This window comes from Mus musculus, chromosome 14 (genome assembly GCF_000001635.26).
Source record: "Mus musculus strain C57BL/6J chromosome 14, GRCm38.p6 C57BL/6J".
Taxonomy (NCBI): Eukaryota; Metazoa; Chordata; class Mammalia; order Rodentia; family Muridae; genus Mus; species Mus musculus.
Genome location: NC_000080.6, coordinates 118,086,313 through 118,109,570, shown reverse-complemented (window position 1 = coordinate 118,109,570; position 23,258 = coordinate 118,086,313). Strand labels below are relative to the sequence as shown.

The following is a 23,258-nucleotide window of genomic DNA, read 5'->3' as shown; positions in this document are numbered from 1 at the left end:
GGTGGTTTTAGTTGTTATGCCAGAAAGATGTAATAAGTTAGAATCAAAAATAGAATAAAATAGTAAGTAAAGGCTGCATAATAAGGAATACAATGAGCTCTCATGAATTGCACTGAGTAGAGAAACAGGCTTCAGACGGATTTGTTATCAAGCAAAAATACTCATCCTACATCAGGCCCAAGGATGAAGCCGCAGGTGTGGACTATGATAAAGCAAGGCTGCGTGAAACTGTTGCTTTGAACTTATAATGAGCTTAGAGAATGAAACACTGCTTCAAACTTAACTATCAACATCCTTCTGTGATTTCCCCCTTTTGTGTAACATTTTATCTATGAGGAAATGTTATAAAGAACTTTTGTCTAAGAAGATATAAAGAGGCTGAGTGAAGAAATAAAGTGTGACTGTTGGGACTCAGCCCCATTCACCAAACGTGTGTGTATGTGTATGTGTGTGTGTGTCTATATGTGTCTGTCTATATGTATGTACATACATACATGTATAGGTATATGTGTATGCAAGTAAGTATGTGTGAATACTTGTGGAACTGATGAGACAGATGGTGAACCTGGCCAAGGTGTGTGTGTGTGTGTGTGTGTGTGTGTGTGTGTGTGAGAGAGAGAGAGAGAGAGAGAGAGAGAGAGAGAGAGAGAGAGAGCATGAGCATGCACATCTATGTGTCTGAGTCTGTGTATGTTCTTGACTTTCTCCCCTTCTTCCTCTTCCTTTCTCTCTGGTTCAGGAAGAATTCTCTGGCCAGCAAGAAGCCCTTGAGCCAGAGAAGGCTGGCAACTAAGCCTTTTTTCTTAATCCTCTGCTGCTATCAGCAGGACTCTAATTGCCAAAAGCCAGTGGCCTTTTGGCGGCAGAATAGCAAAGTGTTAAAGGAGGTAGAAATCACCAAACATAAGCAGCTTCTGGCCGTGCAATTGCTGACGCAATTGCTAAAGGTAAAACAGCTTTGGCCACGATCACTGACTCCATACCCTTTGCTGCCTTCCTCGGTGAACTGGGTGCCTGGATAAGCCGCCTGCATGTCACCAAGTAACAGATCCGCTTGGACAGTGTCATACTGGGAGTTCACCATTTGTCTCTGATGCCTGAAGACTGGGTGTTCACAGGTGAGTTAACTACATGGGAAGTGAAGGTCTGCATTGCGGGTCCCAGAAGTCGGCTTCTTCTTTAACTTATACTTGATACCCAGTGGGGTCATGCTAGGGTCATTGGTGACAAAGTTGGGCAAAGTTAAAAGCATGCCCTTTTATCTTCTGGGTTCACTGCCTCTTCCATAGATACACAGGTCTGTACTCTCCCACCCTCTCCCATCCTCTCCCATCCATCCATCCATCCATCCATCCATCCATCCATCCATCCATCCACAGGCCTCCAACCCTGTCTTTCTTACCACTACTCCTATAGCTCCTCTTTCTGGGCCACAGTAGTTTTCTGCCCATACCTGAGTATGCCATTCCAACGCAGGTCACTTCTCGATGTGGTAAATGCCAGGCAAGGCACACTCCTTAAACTACTGTCCTTTGTTTTCCCTTTTAATTACTTGTATTTATTAACTATAGGTAATGGTTGTGTGCCACCATGCATGTGTGAATGCCAGACGACAGCTTCTGGGAATTGATTCTTCCTGTCGTGTGGGTCCTGGGAATGCAGGAGAGATGTCAGCTTTAGTGGGAAGTGCCGCAACCTGGTGAGCCCTGTCACCCTCCCCAGGTTTCTATGCTTGTTTTAAGGCCACTTTGGCATGGCTTAAATACAACTACTGTCTACTCATTTGCCCTTGCGTGCAACTCACCAATTGTGATGCTTTGGATATACTTGGCCCAGGGAGTGGCACTATTAGAAGGTGTGGCCCTGTTGGAGTAGGTGTGTCACTGTGGGTGTGGGCTTACAATCCTTATCCTAGCTGCCTACATGTCAGTATTCTGCTACCAGCCTTCAGATGAAGATGTAGAACTCTCAGCTCCTTCTGCACCATGCCTGCCTGGATGCTGCCATGTTCTTGCCTTGATGATAATGGACTGAACCGCTGAACCTGTAAGCTAGCCCCAATTAAATGTTGTCCTTATAAGACTTGCCTTGGTCATGGTGTCTCTTCACAGCAGTAAAACCCTAAGATACCCATTGATAAACCAAGATGGACTTTCCCCTCTCCTTCCATTTGTCTACCTGGCTGCAAGGTTCGTGCACTGGATAACTGATGGAGATCCAGAGTCCTGCTGGCCTGCCTTTGCAGCTTGCTTAAGCCTGATTGTACCCAGGCTGATGTCAGATGTCCCTTTTCTGTCTTGCCTTGGTAGACTGCTGCTGTCAACGCGAGCAGGCACATTGGTTAGCAGGGGCTTCCATCACACATACCGCTGAAGAGGTCTCTTCTACAACACATTTATTTTCTCACTGTCTCGAGACAAGCAATCTAAGATCAAGATGACCTATCTGCTTAGGTTTGTGGATTCCTGCCTTCTCTGTGTCCTTTCCTGGTCCCTGTCTTCATATATTTGCCCAAATCTTCTTTTGAAGTTTTTCTTAAGGCAGAGAAATAGAGAAAGAGAGATGATAGTCTCTGGCCTCACCAAACACGTGTGTAGGCTCCTGAAGGACTTTGTCTGCTATGGAGAGGTGCTAGCACCTCACACCTCATTTAAAAAATAAAATAAAATAAAAACAGCTTGATATAATCAGATTTGTAGATTGGTTTTATTTTATTTTATTTATTTTTTTTTATTTCAAAGGTCACATGCATGTGTTGCATAAATTGAACACCTAAATAAAAACCAGAAGATCATTCTACCATTGAGAGACATTAATATTTTGATGTATGTTCTTTTTTGGTGTGTAGACACTTAATTTTTAAAAACCAAATGTGGGATTATCACAAACTCACTCTTAGAGAATGGCTTTTTTTCCACTGACAGTATATCATGGACACTTTGACATGGTATGGGATCTTTTTAACATCTTTATTGACTATGGAATTATGTTTCTGATAGCTTATTCCAGAAACAGTATGGAAGATAGGTTTGAGGATGGCAAGATTGAAGGCATCCGGCTGGAGAAGGGGCTACAGTAAGTCAGGCTGCTGATACTGAGGCCTGACGCCCACGCCTGCAAATGTGCCTGACTTGGATGGTATTTTAAGGCTTTAAATGTCAGATTGGAACGATACATTTAGGAGTTGGGCTTTAACTCAGACACAGTTGCATGTATGAATCTGAAGCTCAGGTTGGTGAGCACAAGATCTAGAGATACATAGTTGGGGGCTAAATGGCTGTTAACACCGGAGAATGAGACCTGGTGGTGATGGGACCTTTAAGAGCTGAGGCCCAGTAGGAGGCAATCAGATCAACAGATAAGACCCCTGGTGGGATTAATGAAACTTTCCAGAATGAGTTGTTACAAAATAACAACAACTCCCCTGAGCTCTTCTCAGGCTGCCCATCTGGGCTATGAGATCTGTTGCACATTCTTATTCCTTTTCAGGCTGTGTGTGTGTGTGTGTGTATGTGTGTGTGTGTGTGTGTGTGTGTGTGTGTGTGTGCATGTGTGTGTACATGTGTGTGTATGTGTGCATATATATGTCTGTATGTGTGCATGTGCGTGTGTGTGTGCATGTGTGTGTGTATGTGTGTATGTGTGTGCAGGCCACATCATGTGTGGCATCAGTTCTCTCTTTCTACTTTGTGGGTTCCAGGACTGGATTCAGGCTTGATGGCAAGATCTGTGACCTGCTGAGCCATCTCGCCAGCTTCATTCTTTTATTTTGATGACATCTCTCACAAGAGTTTCACCAAAGGCCCAAATGATGAGGTTGCCCAAGCTTGCATTTTTTTTAGACCTTTATGTAAGTTACCCAGCCACCTCTACTCTGTGTTATAATGACAGAAGAGACTACTATGGCCTTATTTACCTATATAGAGGCTCTATCTTTAACATACCAACAACTTTATCTGCTTATGGATTTGCTTTTCCTGCTAGACTTGTAGCTTCTGGGAGCAGAATCATGCCTGGATTTCTGGACCCGTATCTTATAATATCTTTTCATGAGAATAACTTCTAAAGGAGACCATGACACAGTGTGTGTGTGTGTGGGGGTCCCTTCTGGATCCCGGATTAGGCACAAGCCACACCCAAATGCCTGTTTTTACAGAGAGTTCCTTTATCAGGAAGAAACATTAAAGCGGCTGCTTTCTGACTCAGGCAGAAAAAAGACAGTAAATGACTTTGCGGGTGCGATTTTTAAGAAGAAAAAAGGAGGTCTGTGTTAGGATGGGCTAGGATGTGGTAGTGTATTTTTACTGGGCATGCTAATTAGGTGGACTAAAGACCTCAGTACTTTACTGAGGAGGAAGAAGCGGCCGAAGAAGGGGATAGACCAGGTATCTAGCTGTAGGGATATAATCTCACTGCTTTTAGCAAGGCAGAAGGAATGGGAGAGAAGCTTGCCAAAGCCATGGTTGCCAGGCCCAGGTTGGCTAGTGTCCCTTCAACTCCTACCTTCAAAGAGACAATGTAGAGGAATTTAAATCTAGCAATATGGCTGCTTTGTCAAGGGATCACATCCAAAGACCTAGGAATACAGAAACACCTTTAATCCCTCTAGCTGGAGTATAGACAAGCCCTTAGTACGCACCTTTAATCCCAAACAATGTAGGTAAAGTTTGTTTGTAGAAGAAAGCAGCTATGTTTGAAAGTGACATCTAACTGAGGGGCAGACAAAGTGATGAATCAGAGAAGATTTAACAGAATGAGTCAGAGATAGGATATGTCCAGCTATCACTAGAATAGCAGAGGAGAGAGAATGTTTGAGACCAGTCCAGAGAGAGAGAGAGAGAGAGAGAGAGAGAGAGAGAGAGAGAGAGAGAGAGAGAGTTGCTACTCCATGCAGTGACTGCAGTGTAGTGGGGTTGAGTTCATTCATGGGTTCATGCAGTTCAGGGCAGGTCAGCAGAGGCTGTTGAAGCCAGAGCATAAGGAGGGGCCAGAAATTAGAACAAATTGCCAAAGTTAGTTTGAGGCCAAGCAGAGCAATTCAGTGAGAAGCTGAGGAAAGCTAGATTGATTCAGTCAGCTTGGAGAGGAGTTTGAGGCCAGGAGAGCTGAGTTGAACCAGCTTGCCAGAGTTCAGAAAGAAGTAGAAAGGGTGAGCTTGTTCAGCAGAAAGCCTCTTAGATAGCAATTATATCAGGCAAATAAAAGTTACTTTAGAAATTTTCATCTAGCAACATGGCTGCTCTGGCAAGGGATCACATCCCAAGTCCTAGGTCTGTGTGATTCAGTAGGAATGGAGACGCGCCACACGCCTTTAACTCCCTGGAACTGAAATGACAGACAGTTGTGAGATACCGAGTGTGTGCTGGGAATTGAACCCCAGTCCTCTGGAAAAGCAGCCAATAATCTTAACCGCGGAGTCATCTCTCTAGCCCCTTTAATCTTTGAACCATACATTTTGTAGTTTTCCTTTATAAGCTTGCTATATTTGATCAAATTGTTCTTCCTAAGAGTGAACCACAGGACAGGGCCTATGCTAGGCTGCTTTCAGATTTTCTTTGTAATTTATAATTTGTAATTTGTAATTTGTAATTTGTAATTGCAATTGATGTAAATCTCTTCACCTAAGCCTCAGGCAGACTCTTCAGTAAAGGGCAAAAAGCAATCAAATTCTTCATGAAAACACCACAAGAATCATCTCCAGGCACCATACTAAGAATCTTTTCCTCTGAAACCTCTTGAGCCAGGCCATCACAGTTCAAATCATCCTCAGGGCCACTGTCTTTCATGTTCCTACTTGTATGGCCCGCGGGGTCCCCACACGGGGTCCCCACACTGTGTCCCATTCCACTGCTTTCCTAATCCAAAGCCCCCACGTCTACATTCGCTCAAACAAACGCATGGTCACGCCGATCACAGCAGTTCCCTGGTCCCAGCTTATAACTCAGAGTTTCCGTCGTTGTGAAGAGATATCATGATCAAGACAAATCTTATAAAGGGCGACATTTAATTGGGGCTGGCTTTCATTTCCAGAGAGTTAGTCTATTATCATCGTGGTGGGAAACATGGCAGCATCCAGGCACACATGGTGCTGGAGGGGCTGAGAGCTCTACATCTTAATCCAAAGACAGCAGAAGCTGATCCTCAACATGACTGGAGAAAAAGAAAGTCCATCAACACTGCAGAAAACAGAGGGCATCTGACAGAAAGGTGCCAGAGGACAGGAGGCAGCTGATAGAAATGCCGCACCGGAGAGATTGGCCTGGGGCCCTCTCCACAAGAAGCATTAGTTCTTCGAGTTTGGTTGGACACCCAGAGAAGCTGAGGAGAGTCTGGAACAGCTGGGTTCTCAAGTCCAGAGCAAGCAATGATGCAGGATCCTCTGAGACAGCGAGTCACAGGAAGCCACTCCAAAAGACAGTTCTAATTACATAGACCGGCTTTTCTTGCATTAAAAAAAATGAAAAGCTCCATTTGAGATCATTTGAGAGCAAGGGTAGGAGTTGAGGGACCAGACATGTTATTTGAAAAGAATTTAGCAGTACTTACTGCAACTGTGACGACTAGAGCAGACCCCTCCCTGCTTACAGTCTTTATATATTTCCTCCCATAAAAGGTTGAAAAAAATTAGCGGTTCACCAAGAAAAATTAGCTGTGATACTGCACAGGTTTGAGGGACAAAAGGCTGAGGAAGAGAACAGGAAGTGCTTAATTGTGAACCTATAGTACCTGATGAAATTCAGGATCAAGGTATCGGAGCCCATTGAACTTACAAGGCCACCTCCTAATGGAACTGAGGACAGGTGACAACCTCCACCAGCCTTCCCAGTTACCTGGGAACAAATGCCATAAAATGGTGAAAATTTACAAAATAAACAACTAGTCTGGAATATAAGATCTTAAATATTTTAAAGAATCCATAGTAACTTATGAAATGCGCTCACTTTTATGAGACAGATGCTAACTAGCTGGCCTACTTAAAATGGCGTTATCCCCCAAAGCCTGGGAAGGCTTAGCAGCGTCTGTACTGGAAGCTGGTCCTCAATTATAGTGGCTGATGTGATGGAGAGAAAAGATGCATTTGCGGAAAATGACAAGACAAGAGGCCAAAAGGTGTTAGCGCTGTGAAAGACCAGTTCTTAGGTGAAGGTCAAGTTGCTGCTTTAAGGCAGCGGATGCAGTTTGATGACCCGATTAGTACACAGTGCACTTTAGTAGTTTTAAGAGCCTGGGACTGGGCTGAAGAACAAGGAAGAAGGTCTTTCATTCACGACGACTATCAAAGCCCCAGAGAGGCTTTTACTGAGTTATTATATAGGTTAACATCCTCTATAAACAGGGCAGTATCAGTTCCAGGTGCAAAACAGGCACTGACTGAGACTGCAGCTTTTGAAAATGCAAATGCATGTAAACATGTCCTTAGCCCTTTAAAAGTTCCATCAGCACCCATAGATAAGTGGGTTAGAAATTCTGCTGCTATTGACCCTAATGACTATGTAGTTGGACAAGAAGTGTCATAGAATCCTACGTGTCAAAATATATGTTGTTTTCACTTTGCGGAACGAGGTCATTTGAAAAAGGATTGCAGACAAGATGTTCCTAGAGACTCTGCTAGAAGACCTCAGCCTTCTGGGATGTGTCAGCCTTCTGGGATGTCGTAAAGGCAGGCATAGACTAATGAATGCTGATCAGCAAGAGATGTGTCAGGTAATCTCTTACCGACAGGAAACTCCCTCAGGGACATGAGCACTGCATTTCCTGTCAGCAATCCACAGAGCAAGAGAAAACTATCTAGGTATTGGAGACGCTGTACATTGACATCTTATGTAATATGGCTTCATTGTTTCTGTGTGTAAATGGGGGAGAAGCCCAGCTCACTCGTGTGGAGCTAGACATGTGTCCAAGTGTCTAGTTTATGTGTGGATCCATAAAAACCTAACTGTACCTTGGTAAACAGAAAGGGGGACTGAGATTAGTTTAAAGACAATGGATTGTAGAAAAAAACCAAAAAACAAAAACCTTGCTGACTTAGATTAACCTGCACGCTGTAATGATGTTTTAACATCAGAGTGGAAGTCAGGGAATGCGTTATGTTGCGGAAGAGGTTTTGTCTACATTTCCGCAGGTGACGAAAGTCTGTGGGTTCCATCAGAATTGAGAAAGAGCTGATCTGAGTAGGAGAAGCTTCCACATGAAAGGGCTGACTGGAGGAAGGAAGAGATCCAGAAAGACAGCAACACAGATGACCCAGAAAGCTGATTCCCACTGCGCGGGGACGGCTCAGCAAACCAGCGGAAGAAGGACTGATCATCGGTCAGCCTGGCAGAGGGCAAACCCCTGATGCTGATTGGCCGTTTGCTGAAGGACGGTTGATCAGGACTACAGTTATGAAGGGTCACCACATCAACTGACCCCCAGAAGGACATACAAAAGAACCAAATAAACAGGGCTGAAAATACAAAGCGTTTTTTCTTTGCGGACGAAAACCTTCCAGAAGAAAACGCCCATTTCAGCTATTTGAGTATTGCCTACCAAGTGGAAGGTCTAAGCTTTTAGTATTTACAAAATGCACGCTCCCCTTAAATCGATCTGCTGTTTCTAGATGTTTCCTTCACTTTCCTCAAATTCTAAATATGTATACAACCTCTGACTTGCTCTGCAGATATTTCAGTTATCATAAAAAAGAATAATGCACCACACAGCTGAAATTAAATTAGTTTTGAATTCTCAGGAGTTGCAATTGTGGCTGCTTAAGCCAAGGCGCTCATCAAAGGGCCTCGGCTGCTGCAATATTCTAATCGTTGCAATCTGATTTTCCTTAGGAATTGTGAAGGTCAAGACAGAAAACTTGATTCAAAAAGGAAATTAAAATTTAAGAATAAAAGGCAAAGAAGACATTTTCACTCCCATCATGTGTTGTGATAGATTAAGTTGACCTTGTAAAGTTAAAGAAAAGCTTTGCTGTATATTACACTGGGATTAACTACAAGATCTGGAAATTCTGTGTTTTGAATTTTTGAAGCAGGGAAATTTCACTTAGTTGTGCTATTTTTCAATAAAGTTGATTCCTTATGAAATGAAATTTCGGTTAGACATTGTTTTTTTAAAGATTTTGATAAAAAAAAATAGGTTAGGCATCTTTGGTTTGAGAGCTTTGATAAGAGTCTCAGAGGAAAAGAAGGAACACGATAAAGATCCTTTGTCAGACCATATATTTCTGGTTTGAGGATGCCAGAAACATGGTACTGGTTTATATGTGGCAAGACATCGTTATTGCACACAGGCTATTGAGACCAATCGTGAACGAAGTTCAGTAGAACACAGGCTTCAAACACAGATGTTTCTACATCTGTAAAGTAACCCTGATACTTATTCTCTCTCAAAATTTTATTATGCAAAATTAAAAGCAAACAACATTTAAAACATGTCTTCATCTGTATTCAACAATGTTAACATTTTGCTCTTTCTTTGTGTGTATATGTCTGAGATAGTTACTGAAGCCATGCATAGCCATGCATGCTTTAAACTCTAGCATTCAAGGAAGAGGCGGGGGCAGGAGGCAGGGGGCAGGGGGCAGGGGGCAGGGGCAGAGAGGCAGAGGCAGAGGCAGAGGCAGAGGCAGAGGCAGGGGCAGAGAGGCAGAGGCAGAGGCAGAGGCAGAGGCAGAGGCAGGGGCAGGGGCAGGGGCAGGGGCAGGGGCAGAGAGGCAGAGGCAGAGGCAGAGGCAGAGGCAGAGGCAGGGGCAGGGGCAGGGGCAGAGGCAGGGGCAGAGAGGCAGAGGCAGAGGCAGAGGCAGAGGCAGAGGCAGAGGCAGAGGCAGAGGCAGAGGCAGAGGCAGAGGCAGAGGCAGAGGCAGAGGCAGAGGCAGGGGCAGAGAGGCAGAGGCAGAGGCAGAGGCAGAGGCAGGGTCAGGGTCACGGTCAGGGTCAGGGGCAGGGTCAGGGTCAGGGGCAGGGGCAGGGGCAGGGGCAGAGAGGCAGAGGCAGAGGCAGAGGCAGAGGCAGGGGCAGAGAGGCAGAGAGGCAGAGGCAGAGGCAGAGGCAGAGGCAGGGTCAGGGTCAGGGTCAGGGTCAGGGTCAGGGTCAGGGGCAGGGGCAGGGGCAGGGGCAGAGGCAGAGGCAGAGGCAGAGGCAGAGGCAGAGGCAGAGGCAGAGGCAGAGGCAGAGGCAGAGGCAGAGGCAGAGGCAGAGGAGGCAGGCAGAGAAGGCAGGCAGATCTCTGAGTTTGAGGTCAGCCTGGTATGTATAGAGAGAAAGTTCCTGTCCCAGCCAGTCAAAGCTGCATAAAGAGTCCCCGTCTCAAAAGAAAAGAAAAATAATATGACAATTTACCTTTAAATATTTCAGCACTGGTCTCCTACAAGCTACCATGTTTTATATCGAGAATGACATTTTCACATTTAAAAGTACTAAGTATTTTCACACTCTTTAATAACATATTCAGTCTCCCTGTAAGTTTTGTCCCCACACCTAGCTTTAGTAAAGGCCCTTATCTTACTATTGCTAGCTCTCCCTCGGTCTCCTCATAGACCAAGCTGACCTCACACTTGCTTTGTACCTGATGACCTTGAACTTCTGATCTTCCTGCTTCCATCCCTTGCCTGAACCACCAAGGTTTAGTTTTGTGTGATGCTGAAGATTAAACCCAGGGCTTTGAGCATGCTGGCCAGAATTCTACCAAGTAAACTGCACCCTATACTACATATCCCTATCCCTCCTAGCATGTTTGTAGTCCGATAAATACAGCTTTTTAATACATGTGTCTGATATGGACTATCTCTTCATATTTTTGGTGTTCTTTTCTAAATTGGCATCTTGCAGACCACAGATATCTTAGAGGATATAAAATACTCTTGTTTGTACCTGGTTATTCCTTCCTTCATGGTACTGGTAACTGGTTTGTCCAGTTTCTGTATTTTCATTCTACATTAGCAAGAGCTTTCCACGAGTGTCAGCTTTCCAATGCTGTGAAGCAGATCAGAGGAGGGGAGGTTTGTCTGAGCTCACGATTCTGAGGTTTTGATAGCTGTTCCATTGACCATACTGCTCCTGGGCCAGTGGCAAGGCAAGTCTCTGTGGTGTACTATGTGACAAGAGAGGCTGGTTGCCTCACAGTGACTCACTCAGAGGGAACTGGTAGCTCTTATCTCCTTGAAGGACACACCCCCAGTGACCTAACTTCCTTTATCCAGGACTCACTTCCTAAGTTTCTACCATCCCCCTATAGCATTTCTACCATCCCCCTATAGCATTTCTACCATCCCCCTATAGCATTTCTACCATCCCCCTATAGCATCATATGATGTGGACAACCAAGCCTTTGACTCATGGGCTGCAGCACTGGAGATTCAAGCTTTGACAATGGGTGGCACTGTCCATATATACGTGTGTGTAAATACATATGCATATGCATATACATACACATACACATACACATATACATGATCCCCATTTACTTATTTAGACCTTACTTTAAAAACTAATCTTTTTTTAATTCACAGGCCTATATATATATGTATATATATATATATATATATATTATAAATTTGTGTATATTAATTATATGTAATGATGGATTTCATTATGGCATTTTGATGGTCCAATTAATATTCACAAATGTACAACCTTGTTACCCTGTCTTGTCCCCACCCAGCTCTGCTAACAACTCTCCCTTTCCAAACTAGCTCCATAGAGAGAGTGGGGGAGGGCAAGATCCAGAGAAAGACATAATGAGCTTCATTAAGGTTGTCTACAGGAGTGTGGGTGGGTGAATGTTTTGTTTTTGTTTTTGTTTTCGGTTTTGTTTTTACAGGGACACGGCATATTACCAGTGTTGTATCACAAAAGAATTGTCTCTCCCTCATGATCCATTAACCACACCCAAAACCTCAGGGAGAAGTTCAGCCCATGATGGATCCAGATTTTTTTATTAGATATTTTTTTAATTTACAATTTAAATGTTATCATCTTTCCTGGTTTCCCCTCTGAGAACCCCCTATCCTCCCCCCCCCCCCCCCCCGCCTCGTGCTCCCAACCCCACCCACTCCTGTTTCCTGGTCCTGGCATTCCCCTATACTGGGGCATAGAACCTTCACTGGACCAAGGGCCTCTCCTCCCATTGATGACAGACAAGGCCACCCTCTGCTACATATGCAGCTAGAGATAGGAGTCCCACCATGTGTTTTCTTTGATTGGTGGTTTAGTTCCAGGAAGCTCTGGGGGTACTGGTTAGTTCATATTGTTGTTCCTCCTATGGGGCTGCAAACCCCTTCAGCTCTTTGGGACCTTTCTCTAACTCCTTCATTGGGGACCCTGTGCTCCATCCAATAGATGGCTGTGAGCATCCACTTCTGTATTAGTCAGGCACTGGAAGAGACTCTCAGGAGACAACTATATCAGGCTCCTGTCAGCAAGCTCTTGTTGGCATCTGCAATAGTGTCTGGGTTTGGTGGTTGTTTATGGGATGGATCCCCGGGTGGGGCAGTCTCTGCATGGTCATTCCTTCAGTCTCTGCTTCACACTTTGTCTCTGTAACTCCTTCCATGGGTATTTTGATCCATTCTAAGAAAGATCAAAGTGTCTACACTTTAGTCTTCATTCTTCTTGAGTTTCATGTGTTTTGCAAATTGTATCTTGGGTATTCTAAGTTTCTGGGTTAATATCCACTTATCAGTGAGTGCATATCATGTGAGTTCTTTTGTGATTGGGTTACCTCACTCAGGATGATGCCCTCCAGATCCACCCATTTGTCTAAGAATTTCATGAATTCATTGTTTTTAATAGCTGATTAGTACTTCATTGTGTAAATATACTACATTTTCTGTATCCATTCCTCTGTTGAGGGACATCTGGGTTCTTTCCAGTTTCTGGCTATTATAAATAAGGCTGCAATGAACATAGTGGAACATGTATCTTTATTACAAGTTGGTACATCTTCTGGTTATATGCCCAGGAGTGGTATTGCTGGATCCACCAGTAGTACTATGTCCAATTTTCTGAGGAACCACCAAACTGATTTTCAGAGTGGTTGTACAAGCTTGCAATCCCACCAGCAATGGAGGAGTGTTCCTCTTTCACCCCATCCTCACCAGCATCTGGTGTCACCTGAATTTTTGATCTTAGCCATTCTGACTGGTGTGAGGTGGAATCTCAGGGTTGTTTTGATTTTCATTTTCCTGATGATTAAGGATGTTGAACATTTTTTTCAGGTGCTTCTCAGCCATTCAGTATTCCTCATTTGAGAATTCTTTTTTTTAGCTCTGTACCCCATTTTTTAATAGGGTTATTTGGTCTTCTAGAGTCCAACTTCTTGAGTTTTTTATATATATTGGATGTTAGCCCCCTAGCGGATTTAGGATTGGTAAAGATCTTTTCCCATTCTGTTGGTTGCCGTTTTGTCTTATTGACCGTGTCCTTTGCCTTACAGAAGCTTTGCAATTTTATGAGGTCCCATTTGTCGATTATTGATCTTACAGCACAAGCCATTGGCGTTCTGTTCAGGATTTTTTCCCCTGTGTCCATATCTTCGAGGCTCTTCCCCACTTTCTCCTCTATAAATTTCAGTGTCTCTGGTTTTATGTGGAGTTCCTTGATCCACTTAGACTTGAGCTTTGTACAAGGAGATAAGAATGGAATGGATCCAGAGTTAAAAAAAAACAATTTATGTATGTGGATGTTTTGCCTGCATACATGTTTGTGCACCCAATGTGGGTCTGGTGCACATAGAAGCCAAGAGAAGGGGGTATTGTATCCTTTGGAACTGGAGTTATAGGTGTTGTGAGCTACCAAGTGAGTTCTGGGAATTGTAAGGGGAGCCAGAGCTCGTAACTGCTGAGCCATCTATCTAGCCCTGGGTCTAGATTTTTAGTTAATGACAGTCCTAAGGATTCTCAGCTAAGCTTAAATAAAAGTTTTTCATGTGATCCAAATATTCTAGACTAGTGTCAGTACCAAGATTTGGTATTGAATTTGGTGATGAAGAGCATTTTTCTCAAAATGTTACATGATTGCTCCTAGATATCCCAGGCGACATGGTTCTGAGAAGTTTGAGGGTATCAAAACTGGATGGATGCCTGAATTCCTGTTACAAAGTTACACGTTTTTACATATAACATATATCTATAGACATATAATATATATCTATCCTTTCCTATACTTTAGGCTTCTACAGCTTACTTTAGGATACCCTACATAATATAAAAGAAATTTAAATTTAATGTACTGTATTGTTTAGGGAATAATGACAAAAACAGTTTTTAATCCATGTTCAGTAGATATAAAGAGTTAGGATTTTTTTCAAAATATTTTCAATCCATGGCTACAGAACCTCTGATGCAAAGCTGACCATCTCTAAAAGTTTATGAATCATAAATTATAGCATGCTTGTTTGTCCTGAGAGCTAATCTAATTTAGGGACAAGCATGATGCAGTTGTGACAGCTCTGACTGGGGACCTGAAACCAAATTCTAGTCCCACTTCTGTTGGTAAACATGTGTCACTGGGACTCAGTATTCAGTCTGGGCTTGCACTGACCCACATGTGATAGCAAGGTCTTGCTACAGCTTCCCTATGGTTCCTTAAAGTTTGTCAGTATCATATACCGACAGGGTCAAATGTCAGTATGCATTTATTATTTCATGTTTGACAACTTTATTTGTGCATGTCTTAGTTTGCTCTGCATGGCTGAGGTCAAGGCCACTACCAAAAGAAACTTAGCAAGGAAGGGTTTAAAGTCCAGCTTACAGGCTGTAGTCCTTCATGAGGGGAAGCCTACGCAGGAAATGAGGCAGAATCCTCGGGACAATCCTGTTTGTTGAGTTGCTCTCCATGGCTTTCTTACCCCAGGACCATCTGCTCCATGATGGCACCCCCGACTGTGAGCTGGGTCCTCCCCTATCAGTCATTAATCAAGACAATGCTTTACAGACACACCAACAGGCTGGTCTGATGGAGGTCATTCTTCAACGAAAATTCCCTCATGCCAGATGACCCCAGCTTCTGTCATGCTAACAAAACAAAACAGCACAATATATAAATGTGTTGGATGTGTTTACCCCTCTGTTACCCTCCCTCATTCCCTTTTCAGTTATGCTGGACCCCAAATCTCTCTCCTACTGTGACTTGCCCTCTGTTTCTTTTCTTTTTAAAATTTATTTATTTGTTTTATGTATGTGAGTACACTGTAGCTGTCTCCAGACACACCAGACAGAAGAGGGCACCAGATCTCATTATAGATGGTTGTAAGCCACCATGTGGTTGCTGGAAATTGAACTTAGGACCTCTGGAAGAGCAGTCAGTGCTCTTAACCACTGAGCCATCTCTCCAGCCCACTAGCCCACCTCTCTGTTTCTATCTTTCTGTCTCTGTGTCTGTCTCTGTGTCTCTATTTCTTTGTCTCTGTTTCTGTCTCTCTGTCTCTGTCTCTCTCTGTGTGTGTGTGTGTGTGTGTGTGTGTGTGTGTCCCACCAAGCTCTAATGGGTTTAATTGGGTTGCTTGCATGAACGCTCATATGTGATCATTTATTGGAGTGAGGGCAACTCCCCAGTGGTCGCAGCACTGATCAGTGTATCTTAAAGAACATAGCCGTCCTGAGGCAAACAATCACATATCAATCGTTCTCAAAGAGAAATGTCGCTTTTGCATCACATGCATGGGCAGTTCCCGCAAACAGGGCAAATGTGCTTTCTGACTCAGCCTGTGGCAAGCGAGCGGTGGGAATCATTTTAACTCACATTCTAAGACAGAGGCTGCCTGCATAGCTAAGGGTGATAGGCTGGCTTAAGGGAGGGGCAGGTAGTGAGAGGAATTCCATTAGAGAGAGCAACTGGAAGGCATGACAGTTTGCAATCATGTCTGTGCAGTGTCTTGTCCAAGTACCAACTGTCTTCTTGCTGGATTCCCCATGACAAGGAGGCTCATGGTAGAGTTTTCTCTTAGGAGTCCCTACCTCTCCAGTCAGATCATGAGGATCTCCAATAAATGCTGCATCCATCTAAGCCTGATGATATAGTCTGGAATCGCAGCTCCTTGAAGCACCTAAAGAGGTGAAAAGGAAACAGACTTGTAGTTGCTGGGGACAGAACGCCTGTCTTCTGCAAGAGCAGTGTAGCTCTTAATCACTGAGCCATCTCTCCAGCCCTGGTCTCTCCCTCCCCTGCCCTGCCCCTCTTTTTTTATTAACAAGGATTTAGGAAATAATTAGGCTTTATCCCTACCTCTGGAGAGTAGGAGGCAGAGGCACACAGATGGGGAGAAGAAAACACCTGGAAGGCTGGTCCACTGCGCCATTAATTGTAAGCCACAAGCAATTAAGATAAGAAGGACTGAAGAGGGCCCAAGCTTATAACATTCAGGTTCCAGAATCCAAGTTTTCTGACCTCTAGGGCATCGTGCAAAATCCACAAAGGCGAGTTAGACTCTTGTTGAGTGGGTGTGGGAGGAGTGGGTTAGAACATACGAACATCTTGGTATGTTGTTCTTGAGTATCATTTTCTTAATTGTTTCTGGCCCAGTGAGTGTACCCACAGGCTTTGTATTGATGTATGTGATTGAACAAAAACAAAACAAAACAAAAAAAAAAAAACAATAAGGCCTTCATCGACCCGCAGTTTAATGGCTTTAAATAAATTAACTTCTTTGGATCGATTCGACACACCGATGATATTTGCAATCTATTAACTTTTTCACGTTTCTCCCCTCGGTGGCGACTTTAACACAGGACTTTGGAGAAGTCATTTTGCCTTCGTCAGGTGAAGGTGTTGCTTTCTGTGCACAGAGAAACGTCAAGATGCATGGTCATGTACCTACAAAAACCAAACAAACCTAACAGCAAGGGTGGGGCCCAGCCCTGGATTCTGGTCATGAACTTAAACTTTTATATTGATTTTTTTAATTAAAATGGGGGTCTCTTTAAAGGTTAACAGTGTCAGGGCGTGGCAGCATGCATCTGTCTATAATGTCAACAACACATGGCAACCTGAGGTGTGGGCATGGGATAAGGACAGCCCAGACTACATAGCATGCTCAAGGCTAGCATGGGCTAACTTGCAAAAACTGTCTCAAACAAGGAGTGGGGTTATATCTCAGTGGTAGGACACTTGCCTGGCACACTGTAGGCCATGGATTCAAACGTCACAAAATGCAAGTGTTCCATGCAAGGTGCAGAACCTGCTTTGTGGATCAGCTGTTGTGTGCACCAAACTGTCTAACTAGTATGGACCGAAATATGGACTTTACTCAGTTCTTATATCCAAGGCTAACCCTTACTGTGTTTATATTTGGATATAAGGCTTATAAAGATGTTCTAAGAATGGCACAATAACCCATAGTGTGTATGACCTTTTTGGAGAGGTATCTTTCTGTATGCACACATATGCATTGGACAGTATGTTGTGTGTGTGTGTGTGTGTGTGTGTGTGTGTGTGTGTGTGTGTGGTGGTGGTTCCCAGCTTTTCTTCTAGTTATCTACAAGAGAACAGCTCTTGTTTGGCAATTGATGCCGCTTCATGGTCAATTCCAACCTAGTTATGTATGGCTGGACTCTATGTAAGTGTGTGGTGTCTCGGGGCATATGATGCCCAAATGTTCTTCGCTGCTGATCTTACCTTTGATGAACCAGTCAAGGCATTGTCTGGTTTCTTCATGGCATAGCTTTTACTTTTTCCCCTTGTAACTATTAAGCACAGTGTAGAGGGAACCTTTAAAGCCTTGTATTGGCCTCGGATAACATTATCCAACCTCGACTGGCCACCTCAGTCACTTCCCCCATTTCTGTCATCATCTTTTTCTTCCTTCTTTCATTTTCTGAAGCAGAGTCTCTCCTGTTCCATGCTGGCCTTGAGCTTGAAATTTAGCTGATGATAACCTTGAACTTCCGACCCTCTTACCTCTAAGGCCTGAATGTGGGGATTACAAGCGTATAACTCCACACATGGCCTCAGTAAGACGGAGGACCAGAAACAGGAATTGATGCGTGGTAGGCAAGCACTCTTAACAGCTGAGCTACATTCCCGGCTACCGTTAGTTCTTCACTGAATGAATCTTTACTGTGACACTGAATTCATTCAGCTCTGAGATGAGTCTTCACTGCCTGTCAGTATGCTTTTAGGTATTGTAATATTCCCATCAATTTTTCTTAAACTTCCCTATGACAAATACTAAAATGAGAGGAAAGTAAAATGTTATTGGGGTTTTGTCTGTGCTATAGGGGTCCCAGGAACAATGTTAAGAACAGATAATCAATTGACAACAGTTTAAAAAAATTTCAGACATATACAACAAGCTTCCTTTAGATTTGTTTGCTTTTTTGTTTTTTTAAATTTGTCTTCTGTCTGCTGGCTAGTTTTCATAGTTATCATAAGCAGTTAGATGGGGTTAGCAAAAATCCTTGGGCTAACTGGGAAGACAGAAGTGTAGCCTACAAAAAGTTTCTTTTCAGGCTAGAATCTCCTTCCATATCCTTATACTTAGTCTGAGTCTCAACTCAACCCGGCCCTCCATGGTTGCTATGATGGTTCATCTCCCTTCTGCAGTCTTGCCGATGAAGCCAAGTTTTCTCTCGAACTCAGCAGCAATCTATCTTGGTGATGGCTTACTTTGTTCACAGGGCCTTAAGTTGAAGAGAGCAGAGTCCAGTCCATGAGACGAGACTCTGAATGTCCAGTCCATGAGACGATCTGGAATGTAAATTTTTAGCCAGGGAAGCTGAGGACCTAAAGTGCACAGGTGACTTTCTAAGGACCCCGAGTGACAGACATACGTCCTCCAAAAGGCTGCACGTTCTAATCCCCCCCCCCCCCCAAGCTGGTGTTCAAATGGTCAAGACTATAGGGGACATTTCTCATTCAGACTTCTCGCCTCTGGAAGTCTCGAGGAAGAGGTGGAAAGACTGAGGTGGAAAGACCGGAAGAGCCTGAGATTGATTCGCAGCACTCTACAGACCAGGCAGGCAGGCAGGCAGCCACAGACAAGAACAATAGCTGGTTGCCTAAAAAGTTAACGAAAATCATCAAGTCTTTGCTGCAGTGTTTTGAGGAGAATTCGATAGGTAGCTGGAAAACACATTAAATGTCTTTTCCTATCTCCTCCTTCCAATCTAAGCATCTTTTTGGTCTCTCTCTCTCCTTATCCACCGACCTCTTTAATTTTCGAGCTCTTTTGTTATTTGGATTTGGTTAACTCTGTGATTGGTTCCTACAGCCTGGGCGCTCAGAGACTCGTTTGTAGAATGCAGACTGAATGAGGGGGACCCAGTGAAGGTTGCTAAGCACTCCTTTTTCTTTTCTTTTCTCTTCCATATCCATCCATCAACCCAAATTGAGAGCGACGCTTCTGGGTAAAGAGAAGTGTCGTAAGTAGGCTAAAAGAGCGTCATGAGAAAGTAAACTGCCTTGAGATTAGTACTATTTAATCGGAGATAGAAAGGAAACAATCTCAGTTAGATGCAGGGAGCAGGTAGTGGGTGCTTCAGAACCGGCGTGAAAGGAGGGGGCGCTGACATTGAATTATCATTCATGAACTGCCCAAGCGTTTGCAGAACAGGTTCCCTCAAAGAGCTTGTAACCAAGCTGTGTGTGGCCTTTTCAGGGCACAGGTCTCAGGGACTCTACAGATGCCGCATCTGGGGCTGGCCACCCAGTCAACCAACAGCTCTCGGCAAACGCTGCCAGTCAACCAGATCTGGGACATACCTGTACCGTCCAAAAGTGTGACCTGTTCACCTAGGAGACCCCCAAACCTGATTGGCGGGAACCCGAATCCTCGCTTGTCCCTGCGCTCCCGCTGCGCGCGCCTAGCAGGTCTCGGGAAGGGACCAGGCAGGATCTTTGCATTTTTGGTCGGGAAAAGCGAGACGGAAGAATCACGATTCAAACACAGCAAGCAAAAACGCGGAATAGAAATTAGTTATTGAAGAAACACGGAAGGACTGGGCCCGAAGTACTCAGCGATAGGATACTCTAGAAGTGGGCAGGCACAGCGCCGAAATAGCTCAGTTGGGAGAGCGTTAGACTGAAGATCTAAAGGTCCCTGGTTCGATCCCGGGTTTCGGCAGTTAACTTTTAGTTTTAATTTGGCGGAATGCAAACTTCCTAAGATCCTTCCACCCAGGGACTTGTGTTGAGTTCATCTCGGACTCGCCGACTTGGGGTCGTGGAGAAACGCAAGCAGTTTTTCTCGCCCACCCGTGGGGGCAGGCAAAAAGCACAGGCATTTCCGGGTGTCGTCGGAGGCGCTGCTGCGCGTGCGCAATGCGGAGCCAAGGCCTCCCGGCTTCTTGGACAGGGAAAGCAGTCCGGGCGCGCGCCGGCCGTTGGGAATCTGTCCTGTTGGGGAACTTTTCCCTGGAAGTGACAAAGACCTGTCCAAATGTCATTCGGGTCCTCACTTTTTAGTGCGGATTCTACTGCGCACTCAGGTGCTTGCTTCAGGATTTTGCTAGAGATGCAAGAGAGCGACACTGCGGCGGCCCAGGGCAGGTTCATTTGCTTACTGATAAAGGGTGGTAGCATTATAGCTCCTTACATTTAAGTAAGTGACGGATTTTGTTTAGACACGTATTTGTCAGTGTGGTCTGGGGACCAGCGTCCAGCGTGTCAGCGTCATTTTGGAGCTAGTCTGAAATGGTCCACGCCAGGCTATTGGATGGAGCCCAGGACAAGGTGAACAAACACCCTCCCTCCCAGGACACGCCCTTCGGAGTTCTGTGGTTATATCTGGCATGCACATTGCCAACCTCTTATTTATAGTCTCTCTGTATGTATTTTATCATAGAAACTAAAGTCTCTAACTGTAACCTGAAAACTTATTGTCTTTCCCCGAGTGCTGGATTCTCTCATGGATGTCACACATTATCAGTTCTGAGTTGTCCTGTGTACCGCACTCATTAAATATTCATGAGAATAAGTGCTCAGCCCCGTCCTTTTGTCAACGTCCAGGCTGTGTCTACCTCCTCAGAGTTCCCCAGAAAGGTCCAAGGTGATTTATAAATAAACCCTGGAGTAAACGTTTCCTTCCTATTGTGTATACGCCTCTCATTTGAGTCCAGAACTATGACATACAGACGCTATTATAATCATAGCACACACAGTAAAACCAGATGAGCATTGTGTATTTAATTAGGACCTTCACGTAATGAGTATGCACACGCACCATGCCCCCTTTATTAGCTTCGACTATACTGTCTCCCTTTCAGTGGATCATGTTATAATATCATCATTTCTCAATCTGTTTGCTGTTGGAAACTTGACCAGAAATACAATTGCTTAAGTTTGCCTCAAATTCTAAGAATATATGGATTTTTCACAATAATCGTTAATGCAGTCTGGCAGAGTGGATTGTCTTGTTATGAGTTAATCACTAAAGGTCTTTAAGGAGTGTGCGGTGTCCCACGGAACGACATTCTAGTAAGGTCTGGGGTGCATTCAAATTAGTGCCACATATTCCAGTGTTCATGTGAATAGTCTAAGCGTGGCTTACAGGCTGGATCCACGCTCCACAGCTCAGTGAGTAAGGTATTCCTGACAGACTCCAGGGACAAAGCTCCCAGAAAATGGCAGCCACCAGTTACAGGGTCCTCTCTAGTCACCAAGCGTTCTGCTAAGCACTCTTTGTTAACAATCCCATTGTGCTTGTCAACAGTCATTCAAAGTTGGAAACACAGATGAAAATAAATAAATAAACAAATGCATGTCACACATGCGTGCCTTTGGAAAAAGCCAACACAATCTCAGACATATTTAAATGAAGCTGAGGCATACAAATCAAGTAGTGCTTCTTTTTTGTACACCACAGATCCATATAGAGAATATTTTTTAATTTAAAATTTTAGAGAATTTCGTAAATAAGGACTGTATTTACATAGTTCTCACCCTTCCCTCTCTCCTTTCCATAGAGAATTAATTTTTTTTATTCTTCAGGAACGTCATATAGATAAACAATAAATTCACCCCGTGTGGTGGTTGGAATAAGAAAGGCGCTCACAGGTTCATATATTTGAATACTTAGTCATAAGGAAGCGTCTTGAGGATTAGAAGGGTTAGGAGGCGTGGCCTTGTTAGAGGAGGTGTGGCACTAGGTTGGGCTTTCAAGTTTCTTCCCCCTCCCCACTCCCCCACCCCCGATTGGATATTTTCTTTATTTACATTTCAAATGTTATCCCCTTTCCCAGCTTTTCCCCTCCCCCTGCTTCTTTGAGGGTGTTCATCCACCCACCTACCCACTCCTGCCTCCTTGATCTCCAATTCCCCTACTCTGGGGCATAGAGCCTTCACAGGACCTTGGGCCTCTCCTCCCATTGGTGCCCTACAATGCCATCCTCTGCTACATAGGCGGCTGGAGCCATGGGTCCCTCCATGTGTACTCTTTGGTTGGTGGTTTAGTCCCTGGGAGCTCTAGGGGGGTTGTGGGGGGTAGGGTCTGGTCGGTTGATATTGTTGTTCTTGCTTTGGGGTTGCAAACCCCTTCAGCTCCTCCTTGTTGAAGGAGGTGTGGTGCTAAGGCGTGCTTTCAAGTTTCAAAAGCCCCTGCAGCGCCCCTCTCCCTCCTGCCTTTGGATAAGGCTGTAGCTCCCAGTTCCTTCTCCAGTGCTATTCTAACCTTCTGCGTTAGTGCTGTTCTAACCAAGTGCTGCTCTAACCCTCTGCACGAGCGCTGAGAAGCAGCAGCAGCAGCCATGTGCTTTTCCTGGTCTAACAGGCAAGGAGAGGCATTTGAGGAATCTTGAGCTGTCAGGACACTGACCCAGTTTGAGTTCGGTCATGAACCTGGACCTGTGAACCAGCATAGCAGCTACACATGACATAGTAATAAATATCCTAGCAACAGGAGAATTCTCTTCATCTTTTATGCTACTTACTAAGTTTTGATTGCTATTTTTAAATACAAAGTTCAAAGAACTTTTCAGATCAACAAGGCTTAGAAAAGCTTTCAGTTGTAGCAGAAGTAAAGAACTAAATAAAAGTTTTGGGTTCAGGGAATTAGAAACCAAACAGTCCAACACAAATAGAAAACATGGCTACATGGCAACAGTGTATCTAATGCCTCAATTATCAACGCAATCATTCCTGTGGGGTTATTCATTTGCACAGATGTTGCCCTGCTGCAGGTGTGCTGGAGTGGGGAGTCCCCTCTGAAGAGCAGCTGTTGGCCATCAAGGCCCTGACAGCTCCCAGAGCAATCAATATTTGGTTTCCTGCCATTGCTGTGCCATCAGATCCTGACCTCTGTCATATGGCATTCTTATGGCTGGCTCTGTCAGTCCTGCA

At 44.4% G+C, this 23,258-nt stretch overlaps 1 long non-coding RNA gene and 1 other non-coding gene across 2 annotated transcripts; one reads left to right on the top strand and one right to left on the bottom strand.

The window, feature by feature from the left end:
* Positions 1-14,416: 14,416 nt before the first annotated feature.
* Gm31633 lies at positions 14,417-18,788 on the bottom strand. Its single transcript, XR_383758.2, has 3 exons — positions 16,212-18,788; positions 15,944-16,032; positions 14,417-15,001 (listed from the first exon to the last, which is right to left on the bottom strand). It is a non-coding gene; the product is annotated as a predicted gene, 31633 (long non-coding RNA).
* A 1,185-nt stretch (positions 18,789-19,973) lies between these two features.
* n-TFgaa5 lies at positions 19,974-20,046 on the top strand. The gene has a single exon. It is a non-coding gene; the product is annotated as a tRNA-Phe (tRNA).
* Positions 20,047-23,258: the final 3,212 nt, after the last annotated feature.